The sequence below is a fragment of the Trachypithecus francoisi genome, unplaced genomic scaffold (assembly GCF_009764315.1).
Source record: "Trachypithecus francoisi isolate TF-2019V2 unplaced genomic scaffold, Tfra_2.0 Lachesis_group8, whole genome shotgun sequence".
In the NCBI taxonomy this organism is placed as follows: domain Eukaryota; kingdom Metazoa; phylum Chordata; class Mammalia; order Primates; family Cercopithecidae; genus Trachypithecus; species Trachypithecus francoisi.
The window spans coordinates 68,454,058-68,464,436 of record NW_022681473.1 but is presented as its reverse complement, the minus strand read 5'-3'; the positions used below and the strand labels follow the sequence as shown (position 1 = coordinate 68,464,436).

Here is a 10,379-nt window from a genome sequence, read left to right as displayed (position 1 = left end):
AGGTCTCTTCCTAGCAAGGGAACTGGACAATTTGGGAGGTATAGGAATTCATGCTGGACTTCTTGTCGTCCTATAACACACCTTCTGGGCTCATAGAATGGTCTTTTCTCTGAGACTCCAATATCTCCTACAATAGTTGTATAGTTCGGCCAGGCACAGTGGCTCATGCCTGTAATCCCAGCACTTTGGGAGGCCAAGGCGGGAGGATCACAAGGTCAGGAGATCAAGACCATCCTGCCCAACATGGTGAAACCCCATCTCTACTAAAAATACAAAAGTTAGCTGGGTGTGGTGGTGGATGCCTGTAATCCCAGCTACTCAGGAGGCTGAGGTAGGATAATCGCCTGAATCCAGGAGGCGGAGGTTGCAGTGAGCCAAGATCAGTGCCATTGCACTCCAGCCTGGGTCACAGGGCAAGACTCCGTCTCAAAAAAAAAAAAAAAAAAAAGTTGTATAGTTCTTGGATAGTGGACCTATGGATTGAGCTACTACAGAGTGTTCAGCCCCAGTATCTACCAAAAAGTCCATCAGCTGGCCTCCAACTTCTAATGTGACCATAGGCTCCTGAAGGCCCAATGAGAAGAAGCCCGGTATGTCCTAGTCCTCACATCCTTTAACTCCACCACCCCGACCAGATCAGTATCCGGTTTTTCTAAGGTGCTGCAGCCCTTGGCCGATGGCCTCTTCATCTCATGGCCTTGGCCATTTCTTTCATTGCTTTCTGGATATTCATCCTTCCACTGTCTTTTCTTTTTGTATCTCGCATATTGATCCCTCTCTAGCCTTGGTTGGCTTTCAAATCCTAGTCTAACTTGACTTCTTCTATGGCTACATCTGCATCCACATCCTCTCACACTGTTAATCTCTTTTTCTATAAGGGCTGCTGTCAACGATCAGCCTTTTTCTTAAGCCTCCGAACTGCTTCCTTCTTTGCCTCTTGGTCATGGTTAACATACGCTTTGGTGAAGCTGGGTAGCATTCATATCTGTAAAACCTTCTAACTTCTGAAACGTTTGTTTGATATCACCCTGGGCCTGTCCTACAGATGAGGTATTCACCATATGCTGATTTTCAGCAGCCTCAGGGTCAAGGTAAAAAGTCGGTATGCCTCACAGAGTCTTTCATAAAACTGGCTAGGGCTCTCATCACTTCCCTGAAGCACCTCTGAAATCTTCCCTGTATTAATTGCTTCCTTTCCACCAACTCTTAGCCCCTGCAGAAGTGCCTCTCAGTACCTCTGCAGGCACAGAAGCTGAGTTGCATTCTCTGTGTCCCAGTTGGGATCTTGGTCTGGGAACTGACCCTGAGCATATGCCTGAGCATTCACTTTGTCTGCTGATGGATGGACTTCTACCCAGCAGAGAGCTGTCTGTGTTACTCTCCTATGCTCCTCACTGTTAAATAACATGAGGAGGAGCTGCCTGCAGTCTGGCCAGGTTGGATTGTGTGTCAGAAAGATGGATTGCATCAGATCTATAAGAGCTTGGGGCTTTATCCATGTAGGAGGGAGTATGGTGTTTCCAGTTTAAGAGATCAGTGGTTGAAAGGGCTGGTAAATGAAAGTCTGTTGCCCCCCGAACTTGGCCTTGGTCATCATAATAAATGGGCTCTTGCATCTCCTTGAGAGGCATTTGCATAGCTTGAGAACGGCCAGATCTGAGACAGCCTGCTTGACTATCTTGACTTCTTTCCCTGGCATCTCGAGGCTCTGATCCTCTCCTTCGGGGTGCAACTTGGGGCACGCTGGCTCCTGAGTCTGGTTCCTGGGGGGCTGTTGGCCTCGGTAAACGGGGGTAGGCTGGGACATATGGAGGAAGAATCTCTGTTCCCTTTGGCAATTTCTGCAAAATTGGCTTTTCTTGTTCTCTCTGGGACTTCCTTTTTAACTTTGTGTCTGCCGGCGAAACTGCTCTTACTTTTACTCTTGGCTGGGCTCGGGCCACAAGTGTTTTGCAATAAGCAGCTAAAAAGGGCTGGATTCAGGCCGGTCTTATCTGTGCCATATTTAACTGTGAATCAATATAAGGAAATTGATCAGGTTACCCAGGCTGTCCTCTGACTCCTGTCACCATCTTAAATACACAGCCAATTATTTCCCTATCTATAGTTCCTTTGGTTGGCCATCCAACACCAAAAGAAGGCCATTCTAATTCACAGAGAGTTCTTAACCTCTGAGGGGTTAACTTAACTCCGTAATCTGCTGCAAAACCTTTCTTAAAGTTCTGTAACATGGACTCCAATGGAGTAAGTTTTGATGACTTTCCTACCATTCCTCCCTTTACAGCACAGCACATTCACTCTTGCACACTCACTCTTCCTCTTGTTTAGGCCTACTATACCATCTCCTATTACAGCAGTTTTCAGACGCTGCATGGCTTTGGAGAGATTCTTATTCCTGTTACAACTCTGAGCTGTAGGGCAGCTCCTATTAGCTGTATGCAGATTACTACTAGTCTTAGTTGGCCCCACACTTTGCTCCGGTACATAGTCCACACGAAGAGATCTGTAACTCCCCACTTCGTGGCTGATGAGCCTAATTAGGCCCCTCCATTCACACACTTTTACACACTTCCCCACTCCTAGTTCCTGTGTTCCTAACTGGGGTGATAAGCCACTCTCGCCACCTCCAGTTTTCTTTTCCTAACCAACTTAGTGAGCCACTCTCACTTCCTGTGTCAATTAGGGTGTGAGTTTCATCCGAATTGATGAGCCACTCTCATCGCCCCCCAGCCCCTCTGGGTCAGACTATTAGGCACACCCTGGGAGATGATCAGGCTCCCTTTCCATCCTTACGATGGGTCCTGCCTTGGGCCCCAAAACCTTACCACAGTTACTGAAGTGCACTCTTTCTAGAATCATCCTGCAGCTACTCTCAGGTTCCGTTGTGCTGCTGGGTAGTGGTGCCTGGTCACGGGAGAGCTGATTTCCCCTCCAGGCTGAAGTTCTCCTGGTGGCGCCTGGGGTCACAGGTCTCCCCTGGCTCAGGGCTGCAGCCCTCCATAGGCAGAGGAGACAGTAAGCCTGTCATCTCCACTCCTGGCTGGCTCACCAAGAAATGTTACGGGAAACTGAGGAATGGAGAGATTGATATGAGAGTATAGGAAGATACTTATTTTTAGGTATGCTCCGGCTGAGTGGATTCATATCCAAAAAGCTGAGCATTAAACAAAGACAGAACAGGGTTTTTATAAGTGGACTTACAAAAGTAAAACAAAAGCAGTTAATCATATAGTGCATAATTTGTGGCCTTGCATAGCTGGCCTTGTAGCTGCATCAAAAGAAAGACACGAACTGGCTAAATACAGACATTTGTAAGACATAATCATGCTTAACAAGCCAGAGAAAGGAGTAACAGTAAAGGAATTTGTCTTTCTTTTTTTTTTCCTTCGACCTTGTTCTGGAGGGAGGGGTGTCTCAAACCTATTCCTTTGGCCTTGGCTTCTCAAACAGCATTATCTTATAACTGTCCTTGAAGTGAGCTTGCTAGGCAGAAGAAAACTTGTTCTTTTGCTTTCAACCCTTGCCTTGCCTGTTACTTTTCTTGGAGTGAATGAATGCATATTTATTTTTAAATTTCTGCTTCAATCTTAGCACTTTGGGAGGCCAAGGTAGGTGGATCACCAAGTCAGGAGGTTGAGATCAGCCTGGCCAACATGGTGAAACTCTGTCTCTACTAAAAATACAAAAGTTAGCTAGGCCTGGTGGCACGTGCCTGTAGTCCCAGCTACTTGGGAGGCTGAGGCAGGAGAATTGCTTGAACCTGGGAGGTAGAGGTTGCAGTGAGCCAAGATCACGCTATGTACTCCAGCCTGGCGACAGAGCGAGAATCTGCCTCAAACAAAACAAAACAAAGAAAATGGCTAAAGTGGAAATTGTTATGTTTATTTTACCACAATTAAAAAAAAAAAAGAAATTAGCTATCAAGCAAAGCAAAGACATGGATAAATGTTGAATGTATATCAGTAAGTCAAAGAAGCAAGTCTGATGAATTTTTACTGTATAATTCTTTTTTTTTTTTGAGACAGAGTCTGGCTCTGTCGCCAGGTTGGAGTGCAACGGCGTGATCTCGGCTCACTGCAACCTCCACCTCCCAGGTTCAAGCGATTCTCTTGCCTCAGCCTCCTGAATAGCTGGGACTACAGGGGCCTACCACCACGTCTGGCTAGTTTTTGCATTTTTAGCAGAGATGGGGTTTCACCATGTTGGCCAGGATTGTCTCAATCTCTTGACCTCGTGATCCACCCGCCTCAGCCTCCCAAAGTGCTGGGATTACAGGCGTGAGCCCCATGCCCGGCCATGATTCTACTTATATAGATTATGAAAGGTAAAACTACAGAGATGAAAAACAAGTTGGTAGGAATTCAGTAAGGGTGGAGGATTGAATAGGTAAATCACAGGATATTTTAGGATAGTGACATTATTTTGTGTAATACTATAATGGTAGTGACATGATACATGACACCTTGCATTTGTCAAAACCCTTAGAACGTAATGTATGCCAATTAAAAAAAATCATTTAGGAGCTCAGATAGGTGATCCCAAGATGAAATAAAGAACATGACAAAATAATCCAACCATATTATGAAAAAACCTCAATGAAGGAAATGGGAGAAAATTGCTCACCTAAGTAACTTTGGAAATAAGTGGATTCTGTAAAACTAAATGCAAAAGGAATACAGACTGAGGAGCAATATGGCCAAGTGGGGACCTCCAGAAATTGTCCTCCCTGCAGGAACACCAAATTGAACAACTATTCACACAAAAAACACCTTCATTACAACCAAAAATCAGGTGAGTAATCATAGTACCTGGTTTTAACAGCACATTAAGGAATGAGACACTGAAAAGGGTAGGAGAAATAGTTTCAAATTGCCTACAGCACCCCTCTCTCATTGCCTGGCTGTGGCTGCATAGCACAGAGAGAGAATCTGTGCACTTGTGGGAGGGAGAGTGCAGTGATTATGGGACTTTGCATTGGAACTTAGTGCTGCCCTGTCACAGAGGAAAGCAACACAAGGCAGAACTCAGCTGGAGCCCATGGAGGGAGCATTTGGATCAGCCCTAGCCAGAGGCATGTTGCCCATCCCAGTGGTCAGAACTTGACCTCTGGCAAGCCACCACCATTTGGTAAAGGGCTCTGGGGTCCTAAATAAATTTAAAGGCAGTCTAGGCCCTAAGGATTGCAATTTCTGGGCAAGTCCTATTGCTGTGCTGGGCTTGGAGCCAGTGTACTCATACTTGGGTACTTGTGACATGTACATGGAGCCAGGGAGGCCAAGGGAGTGCTTACATCATCCCTCTCCCAACCTCAGACAGTGCAGTTCACAGCTCTGGGAGAGACTCCTCCCCTCTACCTGAGGAGAGAAGGGAGAGTAAAGAGGACTTTGTCTTGCAACTTGGATACCTGTTCAGCCGCAGGAGGATAGGGCACCAGACAGAGTCCTAAGGACCCCATTCTAGGGTCTAGCCATCACATGACATTTCAAGACACAGCCTGGACCAGAAGGGAACCCACTGCCTTAAAGGGAAGGAATAATCAGCAGTGGTAACCAGGTATTACTCACCCTGGGCCTTGGGTAAAACTCAGAGCTGTGTTGCCTTTAGATGTGACCCAGCACATTCCTAGCTGTGGTGGCTACTTGAAGAAAGAAGACGGAGGGGTAAAGGGCACTTTGTCTTGTAGCTTGGGTACCAGCTCAGCCACAGTGGGATACAGCACCAAGCAGTCTCTTGGTGTCCCCAATTCCAGCTCATGGATGGCATTTCTGGACCTGCCCTGGGCCAGAGGGGAGTCTTCTACCCTGAAGGGTGAGTCCCAGGCCTCACAGCATTTACCACAAGCTGATTGAAAAGCCTTTGGGTCTTGAGTGAATGTTGGTGGTAGCCTGGCAGTACTTGCTGCAGGTTCAGGGCAGTGGTGGCCATGAAGAGAGACTCCTGTTTGTGGAAAGGGGAGTGAAGAGAGGGAAGGACTTTGTTTTGTGGCTTGGGTGCCAGCTCAGCAGCAGTAGATCAGATTTCTAAGGTTCTTGGCTCCAGACTCTGACTCTGAGATGGCATCTTTGGATACACCCAGGGCCAGGGGGACCTTACCACCCTAAAAGGAAGGACACAAGCCTGGCTCTATTTGTCACCTGCTGATTGTAGATCCCTTGGGTCTTGAGTGAAAGTAAGTAGTAGTCAAGCAATGGTCACTGTGGACCTTGGGTGAAACCCAGGGCTATGTTTGCTTCAGGTCTGACCCAGGGCAGTCCCAGTGGTGGTGACCACAGGGGAACTTATGTCACCCCTCTCCCAGCTCCAGTCAGCTCAGTACAGACAGAGAGAGACTTCATTTGTGGGGGAAAGTAAAGGATGAGAACAAGAGTCTCTGCCTGGTAATCCAGGGAATTCTCCTAAATCTTACCCAAGACCACTAAGGCACTACCTCTACGAGTCTGCAAGAGCCACAACATTACTGGGCTTGGGGTTCCCCCTAGTGCAGATATGGCTGCAGTGATTAAAAACTTAAATCACAGCATCCATGTCCCTTCGAATGGCTGGAATTCCTTCCCAAGAAGGACAGGTACAAACAAGCTCAGACTGTGAACACTACAATATACACCTAATTCTTCAATACCCAGACACCGATGAACATCCAGAAGCATCAAGAGCATCCAGGAAAACATGACCTCACTGAATGAACTAAATAAAGCACCAGCGACCAGTCCCAGCTGTCTCTTAGCAGAACTGATCAAGCAGAAGAAAGAATTAGTGAGTTTCAAGACAGGCTATTTGAAAATACACAGTCAGAGGAGACGAAAAAGAATTAAAAAGAAGAAAGCATGCCTGCAAGATCTAGAAAATAGCCTCAAAGGGGGAAGTCTAAGAGTTATTTGCCTTAAAGAGGAGATAGAGATCTGGGTAGAAAGTTTATTCAGAGAGATAACAGATAGTTTTCCAAACCTAGAGAAGGAAATCAATATTTAAGTACAAGAAGGTTGTAGAACACCACACAGATTTAGCCCAAATAAAAGTACCTTGAGACACTTAATAACCAAACTCCCAAAGGTCAAGGGTAAAGAAAGGACCCTAAAAGCAGCAAGGTGAAAGAAACAAATAACATACAATGGAGCTCCAATACACCTGACAGCAGGCTTTTCAGTGGAAATCTTACAGGCCAGGAGAGAGTGGCATGACCAATTTACAGTGCTGAAGGAAAAAAACTTTAATCCTAGAATAGTATATCCAGTGAAAATATCCTTCAAACATAAAGGAGAAACAAAGAATTCCCCAGACAAACGAAAGCTGAGGGAGTTGTCAACACCAGACCTGTCCTACCAGAAATGCAAACAAGAGTTCTTCAATCTGAAAGAAAAGAATGTTAATTAGCAATAAGAAGTCATCTGAAGATATAAAACTCACTGGTAGTAGTAAGTACACAGAAAAGCACAGAATATTATAACACTGTAATTTTGGTATGTAAACTACTCACATCTTCAGTAGAAAGACTAAAAGACGAACCTGTCAGTGTTATAGCTTTTTAAGAATTTGTCCAGCAGGCTTTCTTGTTTTTACTGGAAGCCTCCCTCACAAAAATTGAACCTGTCAAAAATAACAACTACAACAACTTTTCAAGATATAGACAATATAATAAGATATAAATAGAAACAGCAAAAACATAAAAAGCAAGCAGATCAAGTTAAAATGTAGAGTTTTTGTAAGTTTTCTCATTGCATGTTTGTTAGTTCATTTATTTATGCAATCAGTGTTAAGTTGTCATCAGTTTAAAATAATGGGTTTTAAGATATTGTCTGCAAGCCTCGTAACCTCAAATCAAAAAACATACGACAGATACACAAAAAATAAAAAACAAGAATTTAAAACACCACCAGAAAAAATCACCTTCACTGCAAGGAAGACAGGAAGAAAGGAGAGAAGTAGGTGAAGACTACAAAACAACCAGAAAACAAATAAAATGGCAGTAATAAGTTCTTACTTATCAATAATAACATTGAATACAAATGGACTAAACTTCAATCAAAAGATACAGAGTGGCTGAATTGATTAAAAAAACAAGACCCAATGATCTACTGCCTGCAAGAAATACACTTCTCCTATGAAGACACACAAACACTGAAAGTAAATGGATGGAAAAAGAAAGGGCAGGAGTAGCTATATTTATATAAGACAAAATCAATTTCAGGACAAAAGCTATTTAAAAAAGACAAAGAGGCCGGGTGCGGTGGCTCACACCTGTAATCCCAGCACTTTGGGAGGCTGAGGTGGGTGGAAAGCTGAGGTCAAGAGTTCAACACCAGCCTAACCAACATGGAGAAACCCTGTCTCTACTAAAAATACAAAATTAGCTGCGCATGGTGGCCCATGCCTGTAATCTCAGCTACTTGGGAGGCTGAGGCAGGAGAATCTCTTGAACCCCAGAGGTGGAGGTTGCAGTGAGCCGAGATCGAGCCATTACACTCCAGCCTGGGCAACAAGAGTGAAACTCTGTCTTAAAACAAAAACAAAAACAAAGAATATCATTGTAAAATGATAAAGGGATCAATTTAGCAAGAAGATAATAACAGTTATAAAAATATATGCACTCAACACAGGAGCACCCAGACATACAAAGCACATATTATTAGTGCTGAAGAGAGAGAGAGACCCCAGTACAATAGGCTGGAGCCTTTTACACCACATTTGCAACATTGGACAGATCATCCAGACAGAAAATCAAAAAAGGACCATCAAACTTCATTTGCACTATAGACCAAATGGACCTAATAGATATTTACAGAACATTTCATCCAACAGCTGCAGAATACACATTCTTCTCCTCAGCACTTACAAGGATAGACTATATGTTAGACCACAAAATAAGACTTTAAAAATTGAAAAAAAAAAAAAAAAGTCAGGCGCGGTGGCTCACGCCTATAATCCCAGCACTTTGGGAGACTGAGGCTGGCAGACCACCCAAAGTTGGGAGTTCGAGACCAGCCTGACCAATATGGAGAAACCCCAACTCCACTAAAAATACAAATAAAATTGGCTGGGCGTGGTGGTGCATGCCTGTAATTCCAGCTACTTGGAAGGCTGAATCAGGAGAATTGCTTGAACCCGGGAGGTGGAGGTTGCGGTGAGCTGAGATCGTGCCCTTGCACTCCAGCCTGGGCAACAAGAGCGAAAATCTGTCTCAAAAAAAAAAAAAAAAAATTGAAAAAAAATTATATCAGGTATCTTCTCTCACTACAATGGAATACAACCAGAAATCAATAAGGAGTTTTGAAAACTATACAAACACATGGGAATTAAACAATATGCTCCTGAGTGATCATGGGTCAATGAAGAAATTAAAAAAGAAATTTTAAAATTTCTTGCAACAAAAGAAAATGGAAACACAACATGCCAAAACCTATGGGATACAACAAAAGCAGTATGAAGAGGAAAGTTTGTAACAATAAGCACCAACATTAAAAAAAGGTAAAACATCAAACAAACAACCTAATGATGCATCTTAAAGACCTAGAAGGCTAGCTTGGTGGCCCACACCTTGTGGCCAGCACTTTGGGAGGTTGAAGTGGGCAGACTGCTTGAGCCCAGGAGTTCAAGACCAGCCTGGGCAACATGACAAAACCCCATCTGTATAGAAAATACAAAAGAGAGAGAGAGGGAAAGAGAGAGAGAGAGAGAGCTAGAAAAGCAAGAGTAAATCAAACACAAAATTGGAAAAAGAAAAGAAATAATAAAGATCAGAGCAGAAATAAATGCATTTGAAATGAAGAAAACAATACAAAAGATCAACAAAATGAAAAGTTGCTTTTTTTTTTTTTGAGACTGAGTTTTGCACTGTCACTGAGGCTAGAGTGCAGTGGTGCGATCTCAGCTCATTGCCACCTCTGCCTCCCGGGTTCAAGCAATTCTCCTGCATCACCCTCCAGAGTAGCTGAGATTACAGGCATCTACCACCACGCCCGGCTAGTTTTTTTTTTTTTTTTTTTTTGTATTTTTAGTAGACACAGGGTTTCTACATGTTGATCAGGCTGGTCTCAAACTCCTGACCTCATGATCCGCCCGCCTTGGCCTCACAAAGTGCTGGGATTACAGGCGTGAGCCACTGCGCCCGGCCAAAAAGTTGCATTTTTGAAATGATAAACAAAAGTGACAAACCTTTAGCCAGACTAAGAAAAAAGAGAGAAGTTCCAATAAAATAAAATTAGAGATGAAAAAGAAGACATTACAACTGATATCACAGAAATTCAAAGTTCATTAGAGACTACTATGAACAACTGTATGCCAATAAATTGGAAAACCTAGAAGAAATGGATAAACTTCTAGACACATACAACTTACCAAGATTGAACCACGAAGAAATCCAAATCCTGAATAGACTAGTAACA

The 10,379-nt window shown here is 43.8% G+C and overlaps 1 non-coding gene across 1 annotated transcript; it reads left to right on the top strand.

Annotated features, from left to right (window-relative positions):
• Nucleotides 1–7,507: 7,507 nt before the first annotated feature.
• Nucleotides 7,508–7,568, top strand: LOC117081838. Its single transcript, XR_004436315.1, has one exon. It is a non-coding gene; the product is annotated as a U7 small nuclear RNA (small nuclear RNA).
• Nucleotides 7,569–10,379: the final 2,811 nt, after the last annotated feature.